Source organism: Panicum virgatum, chromosome 4K, assembly GCF_016808335.1.
Source record: "Panicum virgatum strain AP13 chromosome 4K, P.virgatum_v5, whole genome shotgun sequence".
In the NCBI taxonomy this organism is placed as follows: Eukaryota; Viridiplantae; Streptophyta; class Magnoliopsida; order Poales; family Poaceae; genus Panicum; species Panicum virgatum.
In genome coordinates this window covers 14,821,845-14,849,335 of record NC_053139.1, presented here as the reverse complement: position 1 = coordinate 14,849,335, position 27,491 = coordinate 14,821,845, and the positions used below count along the sequence as shown (strand labels likewise).

General features: G+C 47.1%; 2 pseudogenes; one reads left to right on the top strand and one right to left on the bottom strand.

Annotated features, from left to right (window-relative positions):
- Window positions 1-111: 111 nt before the first annotated feature.
- Window positions 112-27,171, top strand: LOC120703275 (annotated as a pseudogene).
- Window positions 12,028-13,578, bottom strand: LOC120703276 (annotated as a pseudogene).
- Window positions 27,172-27,491: the final 320 nt, after the last annotated feature.

The window sequence follows — 27,491 nt, the reverse complement described above, 5'->3', positions numbered from 1 at the left end:
CCGTCCGCCGTGGAGACGAAACGGAAATGGAAAATCGGAGACGCAGGGTTGAGTATTTTAAGACTCGCTTGACTTGACCAGTGAGCACACTGGCTTCCGCCGCTCCGCCGCGCAATCTCTCTCCTCATCCGCGCTCGCGACAGCCTTCCCCCGCCGCCGCCGCTTGCAACCTGGACGCGGCGATGCGACCCCAGGCTTCCGGCCCCGCCGAGAAGGCGACCGCGCCGTACGGGTCCTGGGAGTCGCCGATCACCGCCGCCACCGTCTCTGCCGCCGGGAGAACCGTCGAGGGGCTCGCCGTCGCCGGCGACGGCCGCCTCGTCTGGGTCGAGAAGCGCCCGGACGAAGGAGGGTACGTGAAACCATCCACACACACACTCCCTCCTTTTTCTTTCTCTTTTACCACGACGAAATCTTAGAACGCGTCGTGATTTTCCGTCAGGACCTCGGTTCTCGTGAGGGAGGCGGCGGGAGGTAAAGCTCTAGATGTGACGCCGCAGGGATTCGCTGTGCGGACTCTTGCCTAGAGTACGGCGGTGGATCTGGGGCGTTCGCCGTGCAAGGGGACGCTGTCGTCTTCTCCAACTACAGCGACCAGCGTCTCTACACGCAAACCATTGGAGGTACGGAGTTCCAGCTTATAGCTATTGCCACGGACTACTCGCTTCTATAGCTAACATAGAGGCATGCTGCTTTTTTTTTTCTCTCTGTTTTTTTTTTAACTGAAGCATGTTGCTGAAATTGAATGAAGGTCAAGTTGTAAGTTCTCTGTTACATTGTCTGTGCACACTTCAATCGGAATCATTGCAGCTCATGTACAAAGTACAATATTTCGGGGGTGCCCTGGCACTCGATCTGGCACTGGGATCTCTGGATTGATGGTCCAGTACACTCGATCTGGCACTGGGTCCAGTACACTCGATATTGCGTGAACTCAGTTGTGCAACATTACTTAAAATGCTGCATTTATATCAACAAATGCAAGTACCCCTAAGCATTTAACACTTAAATAGTTGTAAGTTATCTGTTGACACAAAAATCAACACACTAAAATCTGAGGGCAAGTGTTCGCCGAGTCACGGAAAGTCAACCAAACGTGCCAGTCAATTTGACCTGAAATTGACAAGGGAGAAAACAAAGTCAAATTCGAGAGCGTATCGGCTGGGATTCCGAATATCTCTCAGATGGGCGTATCGGCAAGCTTTGCCGATACTATAGACGACAAAAAAAATATTAAATGTAAGCGCGTAGTAAATGAGCATATCGGCAGGATCAGCCGATACACTAAACGACAAAACCGGCTTTGAACAGCCGATTGTGTATGTATGACAAGATCTAAGCTACGAATGTGTAACTCAGATGATGTGAAGCTAAAAACAGATCTAAACCGGCTCTTTAGATAACAAAAGTGTTACTCCAAAACCTAAAACCGATCTAGTATGTTTTTAGATGTGATAATGGCCAAAAAACATAGGAAAACCTACAAATCTAGCCGATATCGATAATTGATGAATAAATCTAGACGAGACGACAGCGATGCGCCCGAAAGTCAAAGTCTAGATAAACTCGATAACTTTTGAATAGATTTGAATGAAACCACAGCGATGCGCCCGGTAGCTAAAGCTCAAATATACTCGGTAAAACGAAAACTTACCAGCAAATCAAGTCCCTCGAATGTGAAGTGTCCTTGATCAACTTAAAAGAACTCGTCGAAAAAAGACGAAGTCCCCGAAAAAGTGCAAAGGAATTGTAAAGTTTGTTGTATTGGATGTGTATCAAATTTTTTCGGTCCCTTACAACCGATATATATAGCCTAGCGCTATCAAATCCTAGCCGATCACGGCAAACATTACTTGACTTAAAAGAAAATACCAACTAAAGATAAACTATTCTAAATACTACAACCGAATCATCAAGATTCTCGCAGAGTCTGAATCCTCTCCTTCTTCCTTGACTTTATCGGCAACTCTCCATCGGCCGGATACCAGAGCTAGCGAATCAGCATCTTCAAAGCATATTCCTCTAGCCAATCGGACGGACTCCATCGGCCGATTCCAACCCTGTGCATCTTTTGGTTTATTCCAAATCGGCCACCTTCCCTTCACAAAAATCACCTTCCTTGACACGTGTTAAAAAACTGTGTCAACACATGCCTCCCAGTTTCGGAGTAATTTATTTTGTTCCGAAATTACTCCAACCAGCATTCAAAGCCATTCTTCGTACCCTGTGCACACGGCTTGCCCCATACAACCGGGTAAAACTCTTCTTTGCCCCCGGCCTTTCGCCTTCCATCTGCGCGAACCCAATGCGCCAATTCACCTTCAGTTTTTTCACCTACCCAGACTGGGCCATAAATATTACCCCTTGGCTCTGCATCGGCAACAAGTCTCCATTAGCTACAGCACCTTCTTCCTTCTTCCTTCAGCAAAAACCCTAGGTCTTCCTGTAGCAATGGCGGGTTCCAAGCGCACCGATGAGGGCTCCTCTGATATTCTGCCGGCGATCCGCCGCCGCGTGGAGTAAGCCCTGTTCTCCCATCATCGGAGTGCCACGTTTTTGTTCAACTTTCGATCTCCAATTTCTCTGCTTCTTTTCTGTGCAGTGACGATGCTTCTTCTGGTTCCTCCAACTCGGAGGGACCCCCCTTTCCTGGTGTTCCCGAGAGCACCAAGGAGTACATTCGCCAGCTCCTTCGCGAGAAGGACGAAACTCGGGAGAATTACTCCCAGGAGACCATCAGGTCTCAGCGTCTTGCCTCCGAATTGGAGGCGGCACAAGCCGACCGGGCCATTGTCCGGGCCCAACTTACAGCCGCCGACTCCAGGGTCGCCTGTAAGTCACTCCTCCTAAAGCATTGCTTTCCCTTGCTTCACCGATCTCTTTTCTAGCCCTTTACTTTAGTTCTGGAGTCGCAGGTCCAAGCCCTCTATGCTGCCGCCGCCACCGCGACCGAATCGGTGAACGCTCGTGCAATACCGTCGCCGCCCGCTTAGAGGACATCCCCAACCGCGTCCGGGAGGTTGCCGAACATGGAGTCCGCCGCGGTGCCGTTGTAGCCCTCGCCACAGCTCAGCTCGAGTCCGGCCACGACTTCCTGCAAATCGAACCAGTCCACTTCCCGCTGGGCAGCGAAGACTGGTGGGCCTTCGAGGAGCTTTCCGACGACATGGAGATGGCAGCCGCCGCCATCTCCGAAGATGTCAGCATAGAGGCGGTCATCGGCAATGTCTTTGCCGATATTTAGATTTCTAGGAGTAGCATCTTCCTAGAAACAATCTTTTGCTGTATCGGCCAGATCCTCAGACCGGCCCCTTTGTAAATAGTATTATTAATGAAGTATTTCTCTTTTCCTGCCAATTCCAATTGCAATTTCCAAATTGACGTTGCAAAAAAACAACTCTGACCCGAATTTGAACAATCTGGATTGTGTAGATTTTTTGCACTAAGGGTGACACATATCGTGTCGGCCATAACAATCCAACCGATAATTCAATTAATCGGCTATTCATCCACCCAAACACTAGGGTAATACTTCTTCAAATATTTTCCGTTAAGAGCTCTAGAATACTCTTCCCCTTCAAGTGTCTCTAAAATGTAAGCATTGTCAGGAACACATCTGTTTACCCTGAACGGTCCTTCCCACTTTGGTGACTATTTGCCGAATTTTGAACTCTTTGTTCCTATCGGCAGTATCAACTTCCAAACCAATTCCCCTTGCTCAAAGGTTTTGGCTTTTACTTTTTTATCATACCATCGGCTAACTCTGGCTTTATTTGCCTCAATATTTATAAGAGCCTTCAGCCGATGGCCAGCCAAATCCTCTAATTCATCTTTCATCAGAGCAGAATATTCATCGGCTGTCAATTGATTCTGAGACGTGACACGCCGTGAACCAAGTTTCAACTCCCATGGGAGAACAGCTTCATGTCCGTATACCAAATGATATGGAGACACCTTTGTAGCGCCATGACAAGCCATTCTGTATGCCCATAAAGCTTCATGGAGCACAGTATGCCACTTTCTAGAATATTCATCAATCTTTCTCTTGCTCAATTTGATGACCCCTTTATTAGATGCTTCTGTCTGACCGTTAGCTTGGGCATAATATGGAGAAGAATTCAGCAATTTAATCCCTATTCCAGTAGCAAATTCTTCAAATTCATCTGACGTAAACATAGTACCCTGATCGGTCGTAATGGTCTGTGGAATACGAAACCGATAGATAATATGTTCTTTAACGAATTCAATCATCTCTTTTGATGTAACATTTTTCAGAGGAATTGCTTCAACCCACTTGGTGAAATAATCAGTGGCCACCAAGATAAACTTATGATTTTTACTAGATGGAGGATATATCTGGCCGATCAAATCAATTTCCCATCCTCTAAACGGCCACGGCTTGATTATGGGATTCATGGCTGACGCAGGAACTCTTTGCACGCTCCCAAACTTCTGACATTCTTGGCAACCTCTGTAATATGTGAAGCAATCTTCCAGCATCATTGGCCAAAAATATCCGTTCCTCCTGATCACCCATTTCATCTTATAGGCCGATTGATGGGATCCACAGTGTGACATCCCAGAAAATTCACCGAAATAAATTAGTCGCTAAAAATAATTTTCAAAATCTTTTTCATTGTTGAGCTTAATCATTCCTAAATCTTTTTCCGTCCGAACTCCCAATGTCCCGAAATTTTCCCGGTGATCCGCTGTCCCGACAACGGTACCAATCCCTGTCCCATCTCTCTTTTTCTCGTTCCGCGTGCACGTCATCGACCGGCCGAGCGTCGCAGTGCGCGCGTGGCCGACCGCCGCCGCGAATCGCGCCGGCAGCTCTCTATTTCCCTCTCTCCCTTTTCTTTTCTTTTCTTTTCCTTTTTCCTTTTTCTCTTTAATTTTTCTCCTCCTTCCCTTTTCTTCCTTCTCCCTCCTCCTCTTTCCTCCCACGCGCGGCACGAGCAGGGCCGCTCGGCGCCGGCCATCGCCCCACCAACGCCCCCCCTCTGCCTACCCTCTAGCCCCCCCACCACTTGCGCTGCCTGCTCGCCGTCCATCACCTGCACCGCCGTACCCCCTTGCCGCCTCGACGCCCGCGCAGCACAGCGCCGCCGGCCGCTCAACGCCGAGCAGAGCACCACCGGCCACGCCCCCCAGCGCCGCACCTCCCCTAGGCCGCCTTCCCAGCTACGCGCCACAGCCCACCCATCGCGTCGCCTACGCGCCGTCACCTCCGCGCCACTGAGCCGCCCCCACCGCCATTAATGGCCGCGCTAAGGTGCCCCGCCGGCCACCGCGACCCCCTCTCCTCGATGCCTCACCCCGCCTATAAATAGGGGCTCCGCGTTGCCCTCGACCTCCACGGCCACCGCTGCCCCCCAGCCCCCCTCCTCTGCTCCCCAAGCGCCGCCGCCACGAGCCCCTGCGCCGGCTGCCGCCTGCTCCATTGGACGCGCCTCCACGTGCGACCACGGCCCGAGGTGAGGCCGGGATCGAGTTCCCCGCGGCCCCCTCCTCCTTTTGCCCTTCTCCGTGACTGCCACCACGCCCCAGGCCGCCGGGAATCGGGCCGCCGGCGCCCCTGTCCTCCCCTCCTCTGTTCCCGTCGAGAGGTAGAAGAAGGAGAGGGAAAATTGCCCAAAAACCCCCTCCCTTCCTCTCTATTCCTTTAAGAACCCCCCCCCTCTTATGTTCTTTTCCAAACCCCCCTCTCTATTCCTTCACTAACTGCAGATTTATCTGTGATTTCCACCATGTTGAAGCTTTCGGTCCCACCGGGTGTGCCAAAAGATGTGTTGACGCAAAAAACAACACACTAGAATTCGAGGGCAAGTGTTCACCGAGTCACGGAAAGTCAACCAAGCGTGCCAGTCAATTTGACCTGAAATTGACAAGTGAGAAACAAAGTCAAATTCGAGAGCGTATCGGCTGGGATTCCGAATATCTCTCAGATGGGCGTATCGGCAAGCTTTGCCGATACTATAGGTGACAAAAAGATATTAAATGCAAGCGCATAGTAAACGAGCGTATCGGCAGGATCAGCCGATACACTAAACGACAAAACTGGCTTTTGCCGATCGTGTATGTATGACAAGATTTAAGCTACAAATGTGTAACTCAGATGATATGAAACTAAAAACAGATCTAAACCGACTCTTGAGATAACAAAAGTGTTACTTCAAAACCTAAAGGTGATCTAGTATGTTTTTAGATGTGATAATGGCCAAAAAGCATAGGAAAATCTACAAATCTTGCCGATATCGATAATTGGTGAATAAATCTAGACGAAACGACAGCGATGCGCCCGGAAGTCAAAACCTAGATAAACTCGATAACTTTTGAATAGATTTGAACGAAGCCACAGCGATGCGCCCGGCAGCTAAAGCTCAAATATACTCGGTAAAACGAAAACTCACCAGCAAATCAAGTCGCTCGAATGTGAGGCGTCCTTGATCAACTTGAAAGAACTCGTCGAAAAAAGAAGAGAAAAGGCGAAGTCGCCGAAAAAGTGCAAAGAAATTGTAAAGTTTGTTGTATTGGATGTGTATCAAGTTTTTCTGGTCCCTTAAAACTGATATATATAGCCTAGCGCTATCAAATCCTAGCCGATCACGGCAAACATTACTTGACTTAAAAGAAAAGACCAACTAAAGATAAACTACTCTAAATACTACAACCGAATCATCAAGATTCTCGCAGAGTCCGGATCCTCTCCTCCTTCCTTGACTTCATCGGCAACTCTCCATCGGCCGGATACCAGAGCTAGCGGATCAGCATCTTCAAAGCATATTCCTCTGGCCCATCGGACGGACTCCATCAGCCGATTCCAACCCTGTGCATCTTTTGGTTTCTTCCAAATCGGCCACCTTCCCTTCACAAAAATCACATTCCTTGACACATGTTAAAAAATGATGTCAACATTATCTATCAAAATATTTCACTTGTCGGGTTACCTGTTTCAGATATCTCACCACTACCGCTGACGCCAGATTATGCCGGGTCAGAAGTCCGCTATGCAGATGGTGTCTTTGATCCTCACTTCCATCGTCATGTAACTATAATGGAAGGTGATTAAAAGCTATTTCATTGACCATGTCAATATTGCCTACCTACAGAATTCCACTTGGTCTTAATGACAATCCAATTTGACTGTAGATCATCGCAACAATAGCTCAGTTCCCGTCACAACCATTGCTGCTGTAAAAATAAGCGATCGAGATTTTAATGGTAATGAGCCCTTTCGTTTATGTACCTAGTGTTGTAAGTTGTGCTTAAGTTCTTTTGGATTATTTGTGAAAAAAGTTTCCCATTTCTGCCTCAGAACCAACCATACTGGTCAGTGGCAATGACTTTTATGCCTTCCCACGCATTGATCCATCTGGGAAACGTATGGCATGGATTGAATGGAGTGACCCGAACATGTCATGGGATAAATCACAACTATGGGTTGGATATTTCTCTGAAAAAGGGTAATGTCTTACTTCCATGCTTTTTGTTTTGCAGTTCTTGCTGAAAGAAATAAATGTTCTACTCTACAGGCTTAGGAATTTTAGGTTCTTTGTCATTGTATATTTGTGAATGAGCTTGAAGTCATTCGTACCAACTTGCAACATCTGCAGCACAAGCCCACATTTTATATCACTATATACATACTTTTAGGGGAACCACTCTATACTTACAGATAATTCAAAGCAAGTGCTGATCTGTGTGAGATTGTATTTAAATATTTTAAGTTTGCTATGAATCAATTGGGAACATAGGTCGTTTGTGTTAGGAATGGAGGAGGAGAAGAGACTGAACTGTTAGATTGTATTGCAATAGTCCCAAAGGGGTATATATATACATGAGAGCACCCAAACCCTAGACACTAGGAGATTACAATACTACCCTTGACTATTATACTCTAACACCCCCTCTCAAATGCAAAGTGAATGCAATGACGTTGCTTTTGGAGAGTTGATACTAAGCACTAGACTCAATAAAAAGAAATTAATACATCCAAAGTCCGAAATCAAAGATGTCGTCGAAGCGTGCAACTTTTGAACTTGTCGATGTAGAAAAGGATCGCCTCCACAAGAGGGTATCGCCTTCACAACCGTACTTCAGCGAATAGCCCGAGTCTTCACAAACCAGTACGTCGACTCTTCAACATGAACCTTGCTTTGGAGATTCTGAACTTGACAATAACTTGAGATGTGTCAAACCAGCCAAACGGAGAGGAGAATGAGAGATCACTGCTGCAAGACGGCAAGCAGGAGGATGTGTGATGACGACGACGAATAAACGGCCATTAATTATGACGTGGAGCAAAACGGCTCCGAAAGGGGCCAAGAGGACAAAGGTCGCATCAACAACTGATGAAGATGATTAGCTAAATCGACGGGATTCAACTAACCATAAAATAAAAAGATATTGGCTGATCTGACAATGAAATTGGTGGACACGCACGGCTTTGACAAACTGGAGAAATATATGTGGACTTGGATTGAGACTGACTTGGATACATATATGAGCAGCAACAGACAGATAGAACGATGCAAACAGCAGGGCTAAGATACTAAGCAGGCAGCAGCAAGGCATCAGCAAAAGGGAACTATGGATGGATCGACAGTGATGCAATGGAATTTAGGAAATTGGCCTCAAGACTATAAGCGGCAAACTTGCAAATGGAGTAGAAGCAATTGGCCAACACAACATGGATAGCAGCAACATCAGCAGACGAACACCAGGCGCAAACAGAAATCAAACCTCCCCTGCATGCCGACAGGCGGTGGTCAGAGCAAACTGCGACGGGCGGCACCACGGACGGGCAGAGATGAGGGCCACGAGCAGCCGACGGTGACGGGCAGGGGCTGCTGCGACAGGCAGGCGGGGCAGAGGAGAGCCGCGACAGGCGGATCCGCGAGCGGAGACGAGGCAGAGGCGGAAGTGGAGGTGGAGCAGAGCCGCGACGGTGGCCGCGGACGGAGCGGACGGCGGCTGACGGCAGCGACGGGCTGCGGGCGGCGGTGGAGATCCGCGCGAACAGCGCGGATGGGGGCGTGATGGCGCGGACGGGAGAGGATGGCGCGGACGGGCGCGGATGGATGGCAGAGGGCCGGCGGACAGGGGTCGCGCGAGCGCAGACGGCGCGTGGGCGGCGCGCGGACGGGCGAACGGACGGGCTGCTGCTGCTATGCCGCGGAGGAGGGCCGGCGACGACTGGGCCTTCTCGATCTACGGCCGGGAAAGCCAAATTGAGGCCCGGCGGCGCTCGATCTGCACCCGAGGATGACGAATCGAGGGCCGGACGGGCGGATTGTGGAGATCCGAACGGCTGCTGCTGCTGCGACTCAACTACTAAAAAAAAGAGAGAATGGGTTTGGGGCAACTGGAGGAGATGCTGCCGCCCCCAGGAGCAAGACGAAGCTCCCGGGGCAGCGCAGCGGGGCGACGAGGGTGGCGGACCGGATCGAACTAAAGCTCTGTTACCATGTTAGGAATGGAGGAGAAGAGACTGAACTGTTAGATTGTATTGCAATAGTCCCAAAGGAGTATATATATACATGAGAGCACCCAAATCCTAGACACTAGGAGATTACAATACTACCCTTGACTATTATACTCTAACAGTTTGTTGCAATTCCTTTTTTTTGGTGAACAAAACAGACAGAGCCTGAGTTGCTTGCACCCAGGCTTGAACACAGGTACTTGCAGATCCATGTAAGGACCTCCCTAAAGGGTTCTGTACACTCCCCTCTCTTAAGGCATAGTAGGGACTTCTTCTCTGCGCGGTCAATGTTGTTTTAACAAAAAAAAAACATTGCTTGAGTTGCTTGTGCTTTTGAGTATGCATGAACGCAACATAGATTTTCTTCCAAGTTTTACATACTTTGTGTCATTTATTATCTTCAGAGAAGTGCAAAACCGAATTTGCATTGCTGGTGAAGGCCCAACATTGGTAGAATCTCCTACTGAACCCAAGTGGTCGCCAAAAGGTATTTGCATACAGAATTTGATCTTAGTTTCATATGTGTTCTGAATGTAATGTTTAATGCTTTTTCTTGTACTTGTTTCTGCATGAATAGTTGTCTTTCTAAATGTCAAAATTATTCAGTAGGTGTTAAATCACTAAAAGTCTTGGTTAATTTAATCAAAATTTTTGCTTTAGGGGAGCTGTTCTTCATAACAGATCGGCAAAGTGGATTTTGGAATATCTATAAATGGGTATAATTTTCTCTGACACTCGTACTATTTTCTACTCAGTTACTGATCTGTTTGTGTTCCTACATTGGTAGGCTATGTTATTAGAGCATGGAATGGGGGCATACTGTCCATGATGACCGTCTTATAACTAATCTTTTCTATATGTATTTCTTCCACCTATTTGGTCAGTGTCTAATTTTCCCATTTTTAACAAATTATAACCTTTTACATAATATGTGCTTTTCCACAGAAAAAATTACAATAAACCACTTGTATATTGAGTTATTTTGTCAACTCCATCATGTATGTCAGTAGTAACACTTCCATTGATAGCCTAATGGTCTAATACTAAGATACTGTCAGTGTTGTAACTGAATATATATAATTATATAAGTTTCCAAACTTTTCCCCAGGAAAAATCGTTTTTTTCTTGTTATTGGTACAGGATGAGCAGAGCAATGTGGTAATACAATTGTATGCTTTGGATGCTGAATTCTCAAAACCAATGTGGGTTTTTGGTACCAGCTCCTATGCTTTACTTGGAAAAGATGACTCAAGTCTCAAAATCATTTGCTGTTACAGGTTTTCATATTTCTGGTGGTTGTTATATTTGTAGGTGTACCATTATTTTTGTATATATTTCAGAAGAGTAAACATGCTTGTTGTTTCCAGACAAAATGGAAGATCATATGTTGGGGTGGTTGACCCTGGTTCGGGATCCTTTTCAGCACTTGACATTCCCTTCTCTTCTGTAACTAACATAGTAAGTACAAAAATCTGATGAGCTACCTCAAGAACTAGTTGAAGACCTACTGTGTGATAATATATCATACAGCTAGATTATGTTTTTACTCCTTGAGTTTGTTATCATACCAAGCTTTAATTCAAATCCTGATAATTTTCCAGGTTTCAGGAGATGAATGCTTCTATATTGAGGGTGCATCTGCTAATCTTCCAGTATCAATAGCAAAGGTTTGCTATCTTAATTTACTGGTTGTCTCATGCCAAGTATTGGAACTGAAATTCTGCGCCATTCATTCTCTTGTTTTTTTTGCCAGGTAACTCTGGATGAAAAGAGAACAATGACTACTGATTTCTCTCTAATTTGGTCCTCCTCAGATGATGTAACAAAATATAAATCCTATTTTAGCTTGCCTGAATTTATCGAGTTTCCTTCTGTAATTCCCGGACAGCATGCATATGCTTATTTCTATGCTCCATATAATCATATGCTTATTTCTATGCTCCATATAATCATAGTTTCCTAGGCCCATCAGATGAAAAGCCTCCATTATTGCTCAGGACTCATGGTACAGTTCTTGTCGTTTTCTTTAAGATTCCAAAAGTTCATTAAGGGCTGTTTACTGTATTAGTTTGTGTTTGCTGAACATTTTCATTGGCTATATTATAGCAGAACTTTTCAGAAAATGATGTTTAATTTCATTTCATATTTTCTAGTATAATTTGAACAAGAAGTGTCTGTGTTCTTCTATCTATCTACACATAATGTAAATGCTCTGATGAAATTATGATGATAGAAAATCATTCAATGGTCCTAACTGACTTGATTTACCACTTACCAAATTTCAAGGGTGGTGAAATAAATCTTTGAGCATCACTGTAATCCTTTTTACATCACTGCAATTATTTAGGTGGACCTACAGAAGAAGCACGTGGAGTTCTGGATCTTAATGTGCAGTACTGGACGAGCAGAGGATGGGCACTTGTTGATGTTTACTATGGGGGACAGCGGCGGAGCCAGGAAATAAAAATAGGGGGGGCTGAAGTTTAAAGGAAATTTTTTTAGAACCTTAACATACCCTATCAACAATATATTAGTCTAATATCATGAGCACTAACCAGTTAATCTTGAGCAGAAAGACAAATCTGGTTTTTTATCCATACCAAACTATGAAACTATGAAACCAAAAGATGATGTGATCTCCATTACAGCACTACTCCATTATGCTTCTTCATTAGCAGCAACCTGCAGAAAGCAAAATAAAATTAGTGACAAGGTAAATAATATCTTCACAAAACTATGAAATTAGAAGAGATTTAAGCATACCACTATATTCTTTTGAGTCAGTAGCATACGACGTTTTTTCATGGCTTCAAACCGTTGTATGATTTTTTCATTAGTGATGCTTCTAAATATTTCCTTCTCGACATAGCATATCATCAAATCATTGAGCCATTCATCTCCCATTTTGTTGCGCAAATCTGTCTTTATAAGAGACATAGCTGAAAAGACCCTCTCAACTGAAGCAGTTGCCACCGGAAGTATCAGTGTTAGTTCAATGAGCCGATAAACCAATGGATAAGATGTATTCATTTTGGTCTTGACCATAATTTCAGCAACCTTTGAAAGTTCTGTGCATCCAAGAAATTCTTTGTTGTTTCTAACACGGACGTGGAATTCTTTAAGTTCACTTGGTAACAACAAAATATGGCCGACATCGAAATATTCAGCATATATTTCAGCTAGTCTCACTAATTTATCCACATCAAAGCTAGAGAAGGAGTTCCTTGGGTTAAGTGCGGCCATGCACACTAACAACTATGAACTAACCTCACTAAATCGATGATTCATCTCTGTCAAAATGGCATCGATGGCCGCAAGAAAAATCTCAACATGGTAGAAATGCATATTTGTTACCTTTTGCCTTCTACGTGCAGATGTCCCTCTAGCATTGACTTCCTTATCCATATTTGGCACTTTAATCTGATTTTTATCACAGAAGGACTTCACTCTTTTGAATAAAGGCTCCCATCCATTATCTCTTGTATCCTGCAAGCGTTCTTTCACACCCATGATCAAATGCATTGCTTCAACAATATCTTGATCATTTCTTTGCAAAGCACGTGACAGATTATCTGTAATGCTCAATAACTCTATCATCAAATGCAGGATGAACACAAAATCAAAGGTTTCCATTTTACCAATTAAACCAAAGGCACCACCATTACATGTTGGTTTAATGGAATCTTTCTTCACAATCTCAAGCACCTCCAAGATAGCCTCCCACATTACCAAAATACGAAGTAATGTTTTAAGATGCGAGCCCCATCTAGTATCTCCAGGCCTAGCAAGACTACTTTCTTGGTTCAAACCTCTTCCAGTGGCAATCTCACAATTCTCTACCTTTTCTAACAATTTATCATGATGTTTTGCGAGCAATACATCCTTTCTCATATATGATGCACCCACCGTATTGACTATCAAAGGAACATAGTTAAAAAAATATGCAATAGCTGGAGTTGAAGTTGAAACAACGACAACCACTAATTGCAATTGATGGGCAAAGCAATGCACATAGAAGGCATATGGATTTTCATCACGAATCAATTTCTGGACACCATTAAATTCACCTCTCATATTGGAAGCACCATCATAACCCTACCCACGAAGCTTAGAGATGCTTAACTTGTGGCTAGAAATCATGCTGAGCAAAGCTTCTTTCATTTAGTCTTGAAACTCTACTCTGGGCATTTTTTGTTGTCTTGTGTTATCATTAGTCCCTAGAGGAGTACTACTGCTACTGCTTGAAAAATAGGTGAGCAGTGTCCTCTTCGACATCTTGCAATTCTAGGCATTATTGATAATGAATGGATTAATAATTGAACGATTGAATCATTGACATACATATAAAAAAATAGATGCAGCAGGCGTAAATGTCAGACTCCATTTAGGCATTTACCTTTCTTGAATTTCTTCAAAGGATCCCAGCTTTGGCTAATTGGCTTGGCTGAATGGCTGTGCAGCCTGCTGCACGCCTGCTGCAGGCCTGCAGGACCCACGCGGCCACGCCACTGCACCTGCTGCACACAGCACGCCTGCTGCAGCCTGCAAGGCTCCGCCGGCAAGCCGCGCAGCTGCGCATGCCAGAGCGCAAGGCGCTCGGCGCCCCAGCCCCCAGGCTCAGCGGCTATGCTCCTCGGCCGCACGGCCCACGCGCACACGCGGCCGCGCCTTGCGCTCGCTCGCGCCGTGCACCTGCTTCCGCGCCGGCGCCGCAGCGTTCCGCGCCGCCGCTCACCCCTCCGCGACGAGCCTGCAGAGGTAGAGCTAGGGATTTGGCCGGTCGATTGGGGAATGGAATTTCCGTGTGAATGGAGAGGGAATGGATGGCCGGTTGATCGGGTGGGCTCTCGGTGCTGGAATTGGGCTTCAACAATTTGGGCCAAAACTAAAAATGGGTGGGCCTTTTGCTTTGGCTGGCCCAACAACGGAGATGGTGGTCGTCTTCAACCTTGAGCCCCCCATTCCTCAGCCATGTCATCTAAAATTTGGAGGGGGGCTGAGGGGGGATCCATGGATCCCCAAGGCACTAGGGGGGCTCGAGCCCCCCAGCACCCCCCTAAATCCGCCACTGATGGGGGAAGCTCTGGTATTTGGTTCATTCTAGGCTCAACTAACTGACTGACAAAGAGCCATGCATTCTTCTTACTTGCAAACTGATGCATTAATTATTCAAAATTGTTGGTGTACATTGAGCCCATGTATAGAGGCCCATCTAGAGGCCCATGTATAGGAACTATATATCCCACCCTTCTAGGGTTTGGAGGAATACATCTCATTATTCTGGACGTGGTGTGGCTGCGCCTCGACAGCATCGCCATGTCCTGGATCTTTGGGACCATCTCCCTAGATCTTCAGGACCCACGGCGACACCGCGCGACAGGCCTGGGTGGCGCTCGAGGGGCAGTTCATCGGCAACGCCGAGTTCCGCACCCTCCAGCTCGACGCCACCTTCCGCACCTTCGAGCAAGGGGACCTCTCCGTTGGTGAGTTCTGCCGGAGGATGAAGGCCATGGCCGATGCTCTTCACAACCTCGGGTGTCCGGTGTTCGATCGGGTCTTGGTGCTCAATGTCCTGCGGGGTCTGAGCAGCACCTATGACCACCTGAAGACCTGGATCATCCGCCAGAGGCCCTTCCCCTCCTTCCTGCAGGTCCGGGACGACCTCGCCCTCGAGGAGATCACCAGGGGTCTCGCTCCCCGATCGTCCTCGCCCACCCCCACCGCGCTCATCGCTGCTCCACCGGCCTCCTCCGCCGCTCCTGCCACCTCCCTCCTTGGTGCTGCTCCCGCTGGGCAGACCGGAGGTGCGGGGGGGGGGGGCGTGGACGTCATCGGTGGGGGGGGGGGGACGGGGTGGTGGTGGCACTGGTGGCCCTGCTTCTGGGGGTTTCGGTGCCGGTGGGGGCCGTCGGGGCACGCCGACTCCGGTTCCCGCTCCCGCTCCTACCCCTGCCCCTGGAGGTACGCCCTGGCCATTCTTCAGCAACCCATGGTCAGGGCACATCTCGATATGGCCGTTCCAGGGTCTGGGAGGGGGGCCTCGTCCTCAGCTCCAGCCAGCGGCCATGTTCACCGGTGCTGCTCCCTTCTTCGCGCCATCCTGGAGCCTGCCCGCTCAGCCCAGCCAGCAGCCGACCTGGCCTGGGGGGTGGGACCAGGCCGCTCTGGCGCAGTCCTTCAGCACCATGGGACTGACGCTGCCGGTCAGCACCGAGTGGATCGCCAACTCGGGTGCCTCCTTCCACACCACCCCTGATGCCGGTATCCTCTCTTCTGTCCGACTCCCACACGCCTCTTGTCCTTCTTCCATCATGGTTGGTGATGGGTCTTGCCTTCCTGTCACTGCCGTGGGTTCTGCTCCTGGTTCTTTTCGCATTCCTAATGTCCTTGTTGCTCCTCATATGGTTCACAACCTTCTTTCCATTCGCCAGTTCCTAATGTCCATTGAATTTGACTCTTCTGGTCTTACTGTGAAGGATTCGGCTTCCCGGCGTCCGCTCCTCCGATGTGACAGCTCGGGGCCCCTTTACACTCTTCGGCTTCCTGCTTCCGCTGCTCCGCCTTCGACTTCTTCTCCGTCTGCTGCTTTTGCCGTGACGCCTTCTTCCACCACCTGGCACCGCCGGCTTGGTCACCCCGGCCGCGATGTTTTGGCTCAGCTCAGTCGTAGTACCGATGTTCCATGTACTAGGGCTCTTGCTGAGCACCTCTGTCATACGTGCCAATTAGGTCATCATGTTAGACTTCCTTTTTCCTCTTCTTCTTCGCATGCTGCGCATGCTTTTGATCTTGTTCACTGTGACCTGTGGACATCTCCTATACTCAGCATGTCTAGCTATAAATACTATATGGTCGTGGTTGATGATTTTTCTCATTACTCTTGGACTTTTTCTTTGCGCGCCAAGTCTGAGACCTTCACCACCCTCCTCCACTTCTTTGCCTGGGTGTCCACTCAGTTCGGCCTCATCATTAAGGCCGTCCAGTGTGACAACGGGCGTGAGTTTGATAACTCCACCTCCCGTTCCTTCTTCCTCTCTCGGGGTGTTCAGCTGCGTATGTCTTGTCCGTATACCTCTCCTCAGAACGGCAAGGCTGAGCGGATGATTCGCACGACGAACAACATCGTGCGCACCCTTCTGATCCAGGCCTTTCTGCCCCCGCGCTTCTGGGCTAAGATCCTCCACACCGCTACCTACTTGCTCAACTGTCTTCCGTCCACTGCTTCTCCTGCTCCCACTCCACACCATGCTCTTTTCGGTACCCCTCCTCGCTACGACCACCTTCGGGTCTTTGGGTGTGCGTGTTACCCTAACACCTCCGCCACCGCTTCTCACAAGCTGGCGCCCCGATCGACTCGTTGTGTGTTCCTTGGTTACTCTCCTGATCACAAGGGGTACCGATGCTTTGACCTCACCTCTCATCGCGTTCTGATCTCCCGACACGTCGTCTTTGATGAGTCGGATATCCCCTACTCCACCTCCTCCACATCTTCTCCTAACCCCGAGTTGGATTCACTATTTTCGACTGACCCGGTAGTTCAGCCACCGTTACCTGTCTGTCCTTTCCCTACAGGTTTTCCCGGTACACCGGCATCGCTTCCGGTGATCTCTACTGCGCCGAGCGCGGCCTCGGTGCCCTCGGTCGCGCCACGCGCGGCCCCGGTGCCTTCCCCTGCACCTGCGCGGTACGCTCAGCCGGTGCAGGTGTACCGGCGTCGTTCGGTGCCGACACCGGCGCCGCCTCTAGCTCTGGAAGCTCCTGCATCGCCGCTGCCGCCGCCGCCTCCACCGGCTCCCTCTCGAGCCGAGCCGGCGGTGTACCACCCGCCAGTTATCCATCGGGATCCTCGGCATATCCATCTCATGGTGACTCGGCGGATGGCGTCTCAGGCAGCGACTCTCTCCTCCACCGAGGGGGAGCCGCGGGTCTCTCTGGTACCCTCCTCTGTCCACGACGCCTTGGCGGATCCTCACTGGCGTCGCGCGATGGAAGAGGAGTACGCGGCTCTTCTTACCAACCAGACGTGGGACCTCGTGCCGCGTCCGTCTGGTTGCAATGTGGTGACTGGCAAGTGGATCTGGACGCATAAGCGTCGGACTGATGGCACACTGGAGCGCTACAAGGCTCGCTAGGTTCTCACGGGGTTCTCCCAGCGGCCTGGTGTGGACTATGATGAGACCTTCGGTCCAGTGGTTAAGCATGCTACTGTGCGCACGGTTCTCTCGCTTGCGCTGTCTCGCTCTTGGCCTATGCATCAGCTGGATGTGAAGAATGCGTTTCTTCATGGCACTTTGTCAGAGACAGTTTACTGCTCTCAGCCAGCGGGATTTGTGGACTCCAGTCATCTGCCGGCTCAACAAGTCTCTCTATGGTCTGAAGTAGGCTCCTCGGGCTTGGTATTCTCGGTTCGCCACGTTCTTGCTGACATTGGGGTTCACCGAGGCCAACTTTGACACATCTCTCTTTATCTACCGCCGTGGGGATGAGACTGCCTATCTGCTGCTCTATGTCGATGACATTGTGCTCACAGCCTCTAGTCAGCAGTTGCTTCGGCGTGTCATATCCTCTCTGCAGCAGGAGTTTGCTATGAAGGATCTTGGTCAGCTCCACCACTTCTTGGGCGTCACTGTTGAGCCTCGCCCGTCTGGCCTTCTCCTTCACTAGCGGCAGTATGCACTCGATATTCTGGAGCGGGCTGGGATGACTGGTTGCAAGTCCTGCTCCACTCCTGTCGACACTCAGACGAAGCTGTCTGCTGATCTGGGTGATCCTGTGGCTGATACTACTGCCTACCAAAGTCTGGCCGGTGCCTTGCAGTACCTCACCTTCACTAGGTCGTACCTCACCTACGTTGTTCAGCAGGTGTGTCTCCATATGCATGATCCCCGGGAGTCACACCTTGCTGCGCTAAAGCGTCTCCTCCGCTACGTCCGTGGCACTGTGGACCTCGGCCTGGTGCTTCATCGTTCGTCCTCTGCTGAGCTGGTTGTCTACACCGACGCTGACTGGGCTGGCTGTCCAGACACTCGCCGCTCCACTTCCGGCTACGCCGTCTTCCTAGGCGGCAACCTGGCCTCCTGGTCGTCCAAGCGGCAGCCGGTTGTCTCCCGCTCCAGTGCCGAGGCGGAGTACCGTGCTATCGCTAACGGCGTGGCGGAGGCGTCCTGGCTACGACAGCTCTTGGCGGAGCTTCGCAGCCCGCTTGCCAAGTGCCCGCTCGTCTACTGCGACAACGTCAGCGCCATGTATCTCTCCACCAACCCCGTTCAGCATCAGCGGACGAAGCATGTGGAGATCGACTTGCACTTCGTGCGTGACAGGGTCGCCATCGGCGATGTTTGGGTACTCCATGTCCCGACCACCTCCCAGTTTGTCGACATCTTCTCCAAGGGACTACCCTCATCGACCTTCTCGGAGTTTCGCTCCAGCCTCAAAGTAGCAGGTGGCTAGTTGTGGCTGCGGGGGGTATTTGCCCTTTGTACTTTTTTTCTTGTCGAACACCGCTGCGACGGTAGTTCAGACTGCGGGGGGTGTTAGCTTTCTTGTTGTCCAGTCTTGAACACCGCTGCGCCGGTAGTTCAGATTGCGGGGGAGTGTTGGTGTATATTGAGCCCATGTATAGAGGCCCATCTAGAGGCCCATGTACAGAAACTATATATCCCACCCTTCTAGGGTTTGGAGGAATACATCTCATTATTCTCTCCTACAAAAATGATGCATTTCCATCATGAGCTAACACAGGATTTACATCCTCTTATTTACAAGCACCTTATTCTATTTTCTATTAAATATTTTGGTTGCTGAAGATAGTCCATTTTCTTGGTGTTTCTTCTCTTTCATGAAGGCTATGGGAGAGAATATCGAGAGAGGCTTTTAGGGCAATGGGGTGTTGTTGATGTAAATGATTGCTGCAGTTGTGCTACATTCCTGGTATGACTTGTTTGGACTGACAAACCCTTTTAGTAATTTATGCGGAAAAGAGGCTGTAATCTTCATTTATGTGGGCACTAATAAAATATGAACGCATGTGCTTACATGGTTATACTGTGTGGATTGTTAAGGTGGAAACTGGAAGAGTAGATGGGCAACGGCTTTGTATAACTGGAGAATCTGCTGGAGGATTCACAACTTTAGCTTGTCTTGCTTTTAGGCAGACATTCAAGGCTGGTTGTTCTTTATACGGGGCAAGTTTCCATTGTCATTTTCTCTCGTTTGACTCTGCTTAATCCAACTATACTTATTAATGTCGGGTTATGTCTCTGTTTATAAGCAGATTGCTGACTTGACTTCATTGAGGGCAGGTTCGCACAAGTTCGAGGCATGCTACAGTGACAACCTTGTTGGTAGGGAATTTTGCACTCATCTATATTTGAAAGTGGTATCCAAATTCTTTTCATGGCTGTATTGACAACATCTCTTTGCCTTCAATATTCCAGGGAACAAACAGGCTTACTTTGAGAGAGCACCAATAAACTTTGTGTTAGTATTGATCTCCACTGGGCCAGTCCAACGACTGGGCCAACCTTGACTCGCGTCCTGATCGGGGACGCCCAGCCCAATATGAGGCTGGTGGGCCCCCGTCGCGCAGCTCTATAAAGTGGAGGTGGGATTAGAGGCTCATATCACGTGGTTCGCTGCCGCTACTGTTTCCCACCTCCAAACCCTAGCCGATCTACGGGAGAGGCTGCCAGCGGCGGGAAGTCCACCGATGCCACCGTCCTCGCCACAGCGAGGACGTCGCCGCCATCAGCGCCACCGCGAGCCCGTCGTCCCGGCGCCATGCTGTCAACGCCCTCGACTTCGAACCCCTCCGGTTCGTCCACGACTCCGCCGCCGGCGTTCTGGACATCGCCGTCGGGTTCGTCTTCGATCATCGATGGTATGTTCTTCAAGAACCAGAGAATACTCCCACTGATCTACTCCTAGGCGATCTAAAGAATCTAACAGTGGTATCAGTTGCCTACTCTAGTGAGTAGATCTAGATCGGGTAAAGAAAAAGAAAGAATTTTCGATTCCCCGGATCAGAGAAAGGAAGGCGAGGAAGGGGATTCTACCTAGAACTCACCTCACCGCGGCCACCACCACTGCCGGTGTTGCCTTGACGCCGTGTGGCAAAGAAAAGCCGAGCCACCGGGAGAGGACATCACGCCACCACGCGTGCCTCACCCGCGGAATCGGGGCTCAGGGCACCGTCGCCCAGTCCGCTCGACGGCGGCGTGCTCAGCCAAGGGCGAGCACGCGCGCCGGCGAGGGGACCGGCGGCGGCGCCACCATCTCCCGCCACGGACGCCATGGGCGGACCTTAGTCCTTGCTCGATGCGAGGCTAGGGAAGAAAAGGAAAGGGGAACGAAGCAAGTGAGCCAAGGGCTCAAGGTCCCGCGGCCATGGCGCGGCGGCCGGACCGGGCAGCGCAGGGGCCGGAGGCCGCCACCTCCTTCCCCGGCCATCCATGGCCGCTGCTGTTTCGCGTGGAAAAGGAAAGGGGAGCGAAAGAATAAGGCCCGGGGTCGCCGGCCGTTCACAGCGGCGCACCGAGCAGCAGGCGGGTGCGTGCGCGCCGGCCATGGTGGCCCGGTGGCCACCGCCGCCCCTGCTCGGACTGGTAGAAAGAACGGAAACGGAGAAAGGAAGAAATGTACAAGGCTTGCGCGCAGCCATGGCATGGCCATGGCGCGGTGGCTGGACTGGGCGGCGCGGCGGCGAGGGGCCGGCGGCGGCGCCGCCGGACGCGAGAGGGAGAAACGGGAGGGAGGCAATTGGTCTAGGGTTTTCCAGGGAGAGGCAGCCGGCGCCGGGTTTTGACCCGGCGAAATCAACGGAGAGCCGTCGGATCCGATCCGACGGCCAGGATCGGCCGCGGGCGGCTGGCGGGCTGTTTTCAGCCCAGGAGCAGCAGCGCGCTGGGCCGATTCGGCGGCCCGGTCTTCGGTTTTCGGGCTGTAGGCCCAGGCCGCCGCGCATAGAAGGGCCGCGGGCCGTTTTTCCCGCTGGGCCAAAGAACAGTATGGAGAAGTTTTAAGTTTTTTCTATTTTCAGAAGCATTTCAAAATGTCTTGATTAGTGTTAATCTCTATTCAAAATTTACATCAATGTATATTTTGTTTAGAGATCATAATAAGTGAAGTAATGATTCTGAATATAGATTTAAAAGGTTTATCCTCTATTTAAATTGGAACCAACGGGAAAATTTAAATAGAGGAGTCGAAAGATATTTGTTTGAAGTTGAATTATAGTATTGTTATTTTCCGACCAACGTTGATAATAACAATATTATGATTCTATTATGAGTTTAAAGTTCAAGGTTATTTTGACAAATTTTGCATCAATGTGATCAGTTTTTCAGAGAAAAGAGAAAGACAAAGAATTGCTTCTGAAAAGAAAGAAAAGCTCAGATAAGTTTTTCCCTGTGGGAAAAAGGCGTTTTTTAAGTTTAAGGTTAAGAAAAGCTTCCGCTGTTGTAAGTCAAAGAAAGATTGTTTTGACACCATTTTGCCATTGTAAGTGTCAAGTTGAGCATTAGTTTGCTCTTAAAAGAAAAGAAATTTAAAGTTTATTATGATGTTGTCATTTTCTGACCAAAGTTGATGATGGCAATATTATAATTTTTATTCTAGTCATGTGTTCTATTTCTGCCCAACGGTGATATAGAATTGAAAGTAAAGGAAAGTTGTATGTTTTAATTTTGACCAACGTTAAATTGAGACATACAATTCTTCCCAAGTAGAGAGAAATTAACAGACAAAAGTTAATTCTGATCAACGCTACAGATAAAGCTTTGAGGTTACTCAGCTTGAGGTTAAGAAAGAAAAGTGCTTGTTCCATTATGACTTTTAGTTGATATGGAAAAGAGATGCAACTGTTTTCGAAAAGGTTTTGGTTTATCTCACTAAAGTTTTGCGAATATTGTAATTCGTTAAATTTTCTGATTAAATTGGAACCAACGAGAAGATTTAATCAGAAAAGAAAGTATATGTGCATGTTTTAGTCATTGTGACCAAAAAATTTTATCTCTATAAAGTGTTATCTTGTCCTTCAACAGTAAAGATAATTGTTGAAATGAGTTTGACGCACGTTCAATTTGACCAACATTGAATTAAACATGCGTTGCAAATGCCTTTGAAGTTTTATACCGCATGTCGGAAAAGTTTTTGTCACTTATATCCTGCATGACAGGAAAAGTTGTGATGGATCATGTGCTACTTGAGTATCACATAAAAGTAAAGAAGTCTGGGGGAGCTTTTAAAGTTATCCCAACAATTCTCATGCACTGTTATAGTGGCATGTTGGATAGTGACTTGAAAAGAATCGAAGGACAAAAAGGAAGTTGTATGCGAATCAAGATTGCAAGCATGACTTGAAAAAGTATAGCAAAATGCAGAACTTGATGAGTTCTTGAAAGTGCAACAAATCAAGAACTCTGAGGAGCTCTTGAAAAGGAACGAGGAAATGGTACTCCCATTATTTTGTATGACTTGGTCATATGAATAAAGTTCTAGTAATGAAATGCTCCTCGTTCACAAGTGTTAAAAATTGTTTCGAAATTATGGCAGCAAAGTTTGTGCCATATTTCGAGGGGGAGAAAGATTAGAAAGACAAGAAAGATTAAAATTTAGAGAGAATTTCCCCGCAAAGTTAAATGTGATGCATTTTAAAAGCAAAGATGATCTATTAAAGTGAGTATGACCAACCAAAAAGAGAGTACAACGGTCATAATGTTGATATCCCAACCATAAAAATAAGAAAGTTGAGCCTCAAAACATCCAAAAGAAAAGGTGGTGCTTAAAGCAAGGTGGTGCTTAAAGCACCCTTCTCAAAACATCCGAAAGAAAAGGTGGTGCTTAAAGCAAGGTGGTGCTTAAAGCACCCTTTGAGGCTTGTAAAGAACAAACCCAAACAAAAGCTCGAAGATATTCCATCTTTACAATAGATGGGATAATCTGGGGGAGTAAGTATGCAAAGAACTAAGGCTTGAAGAGAAGTGAGACTGTATGTTCACTCCTATGATTCAAGCACTACAATTGTATCATCATATGTTGAGGTGTTGATTGAATGACAGAAATTGAGATGTCTCATTCATCGAGGAGGCAAGAAGCCATAAAAGATGTCATAAGACCTAGAAGTTTCAAATTTATTTTGGAACATAAAATAAGTTCCTAATAGAGCCAAGACAGTAGGCTATAATGGGTCTACAAGATTAAATGTGACTTCAGAGGGAACATGGAAAGTCGCTAAGTACGACTTGTGGCAAAAAGATTTATGCAAAGACAAAGGATAAGTTCTAATGAGACATTTTTTGTACAATCTCATGAAAGAATTCTTTTAGAATCGTGGAGACATTGGTGCATACTACTTTTAGAATTGCATCAAATGGATGTTGGTGAAATATCTTCCAAAGAAGATTTGTACGAGAAAGTGTATATACATGACATAGCCAAATGGTTTTGTTGTGGAAAGAAAAGAACATCCGAATACCATCTGATGAAATCAGAATAGTGGTATCTAAAGTTTTATGAGAACAAAGAAAGTTTTGGGTTTTAATTAAAGGTCAAGACGACAAATTGCAAATATGCAAAGTTTGAAGATGGGAAATTATTTTCCTACAAAGTTTAAAGAAGGTTATTATGACCTCTAGTTTTGATAAAAATAATCTCGGTGAAAAATCATTCGCTCTAGAAATGAAAATTCACTGGGATAAAAGTAAAGGGGGTATTAAGGATTAACGCAGAGAGCATACTTAGAAAATAGTTCTGAAAGATATAAAGTATGTATGCGAGTAAGCCTACGCCTGTCCTATTGTCAAGGGTAATAGTTTTGGAATTTTCAGAATTCCAGGAACCGTTATATGATCGATCAAAAGAAAAAAAAAAGGGTTCCATGTGCTTTAGCTGTTGGAAGCAAAATTAGTGCTCAAAAGAATTTACCCTGACATAGTGCAAGTATCCGGGACATTTTGGCAGAAGTCCAGTCCAGCAATAGATCACTGGAATGGAGTTATAGAATATTTTGCAATTTTGCAAAGTATTGTCAGCCTCGTACTGAGTAAGAAAGGAACATGTGCTCTCAAAAGGTTGTGAGCAAAAGGAATTAAGTTTTGGCGAGTTGTTTAGTGAAGCCCACAGTAGTAGCTAACACTCGCGCTTGGAGTTTTATTGTGGAAAAGCTCTTAAGCAAAATAGTTGTGATACCGTGGGTCGTGTACCCAAAGTTTAGCATGATATGAGGCGACAGGACAGGCAAAATGGTTAAGAAAACCATTACCCGGAATTGATAATGGTAGACAACAGCAATATACCATTCGAATGTTTTCACTCCTATGGCAACATGTCAAGTGTGCTGCCAAACACATTGACAATGGGTCATATGTTGCAAAGGAGAAAATCCAGAATCATATGAAATCATGGAGCACCAAAGTATCAAGCAAGTGCTTGCGGATCCGCTTACCAAAAGGCCTACCGCCCAAGTCGACATGGGTTTTACAGGAAGCCTACGATTTCTGGATTACTAAAGGGCCCAAAGAAAGGTTAAGGTCTTATTTCAATACAGTAAGGTACATTGTGGCTGTTAAGTCTGACGGTAACTAATAACTGTCATGATGAGGCACGCTCTATGTACTGATCTGCAATGAGATGAGGCCAATAGCAAAGTAACTAAAGAGAAAGTAAAGAGTTAAGTTCAAATTGAGAAATTTTAAAGTATAAAGGTGAGATCAAGGGGGAGAATGTTAGTATTGATCTCCACTGGGCCAGTCCAACGACTGGGCCAACCTTGACTCGCGTCCTGATCGGGGACGCCCAGCCCAATATGAGGCTGGTGGGCCCCCGTCGCGCAGCTCTATAAAGTGGAGGTGGGATTAGAGGCTCATATCACGTGGTTCGCTGCCGCTACTGTTTCCCACCTCCAAACCCTAGCCGATCTACGGGAGAGGCTGCCAGCGGCGGGAAGTCCACCGATGCCACCGTCCTCGCCACAGCGAGGACGTCGCCGCCATCAGCGCCACCGCGAGCCCGTCGTCCCGGCGCCATGCTGTCAACGCCCTCGACTTCGAACCCCTCCGGTTCGTCCACGACTCCGCCGCCGGCGTTCTGGACATCGCCGTCGGGTTCGTCTTCGATCATCGATGGTATGTTCTTCAAGAACCAGAGAATACTCCCACTGATCTACTCCTAGGCGATCTAAAGAATCTAACACTTTGTTGACAAATTTGCGTGCCCATTGATTTTGTTTCATGGATTGGAAGACACAGTAAGGATACCATACCTGAACTCACATGATTGATTGAGGATATGCTACCCAAAGTTGAATTTCATAATATTCCTGAAGATCCCTAAATATTTAAGATAATTTGTGTAGTTTTTTTATATTTACTATTCATCAGGGGTATGGAAAGTAACACATATACTTAACACAACAACATCTATCTAGTGATGAATCTAATCAAATTATTAGTCACTAATATGCCTGTGTGGTGCCACAGTCAAAAGCTCCGTATGGGTCGCGGTTGATTTTTTCCAGTGAAGGGTTTTCTTCGACACAGATTTTTGTCGTGTTTTCATATTCTCATTGTATTTGAGTCCATTTAGGCTAAAATATAGTGCTATTGTTGGATTCTAATTATATACGCTTCGGGTCCACTGTCAGTGATGTTGTTGGACCAAACCAAAAATTCTGGTGGAAACGTAGGGTACTTTAGAAATAGATAAAGCTTGATGCGGGAATAAACAAAGTGCTCATGATAATTACCAGTGTGTCTTCTTCTCCATTGTTACCATGCAAGTGTTTAAGCTATTTGATTTTGATTCTGGTCTCTTTACCAACTTCAATTATCTCCAGGTTGTACCACCAGATCAGACAGCGAAAATATACAAGGCCATAAAGGACAAAGGCCTTCCCGTTGCACTAGTTGAGTATGAAGGGGAACCACATGGTTTTCGCAAGGTCTAACGATTACTCTTTTGCTTTCGTAGCTTCTAAATCCTTATACACCACACCTATGCGTCACATTATTATGGGCAGTAAAATACTGAGGTTTTGTACTGGCTTTGCTATTTAGTGCTCCATCCATTTCAAATTATAGCTCATTTTAGTTTTTCTAGATACATAGCTTTTGCAGCATGTATCTATACATAGCATTTAGATTAGCATTTTAGATTTTCTATAAAAGCTCACTATCTGCTGTTATTCTCTATCAATTTAAGTATTTAAATTTCTTCTTAATATATTGCGCGTTTGAGAAAAAAATTAAGTATTTAAATTAGGGAGCAGGACAAACTTGAATTTGCACATTGCAACTGCAGATAGCTCATACCTGAATTGCATTCCTTGGAGCAGGCTGAGAACATCAAATTCACCTTGGAGCAGGAGATGTTCTTTGCAAGATTAGTGGGGAAGTTCAAGGTGGCTGATGACATAACTCCTGTCAAGATCGGAAACTTTGATTAGTCCCCTTGCGAACGCTTTTAAACGGCAGCAATATGTGTACTATTTAACCATCAACTGCTCCACTTCAAGGCAGCTTGTGGAGCAGGATGTCCTTCCTAGCTGTGTTCTAGTCTGTACTTTCGAGCAATAATGGAAGCAAGCTTTAATTTGCTTAGCTTTTCCATGATGTTGACCTGTTAATTTTCATGTTCCATGATTTGTTGGCATGCGAAGAGATGGGCATTACTATTTGGACCGTGGTTTAGTTTTTTTAGGGATCACCGTGTTTTTTATAACATGAGTTGGCTATGATTCATATACTGCTTGGGATGCAATTTCCTTCAAAGAATTTGTTGTAAATACTACAAATCCTCTGGAGTTGCTTTTAGACTTTTTCTTCTATTCCAAAGAGACCAGTACCCCTGCCTCAGTGCCTGCTCCCTTTTAGCTAATTGCTCTGCAATTCTGGTGTAGGTTACCGAGTCTGGAAATTTTGTGATAGCTTGATACTCGTAGTTGTAGCACATAAGAAATGTGGTTTGTCTCCTAGTCTCTAGATTGTTGCACAAGTCACAAAAAAAAAGT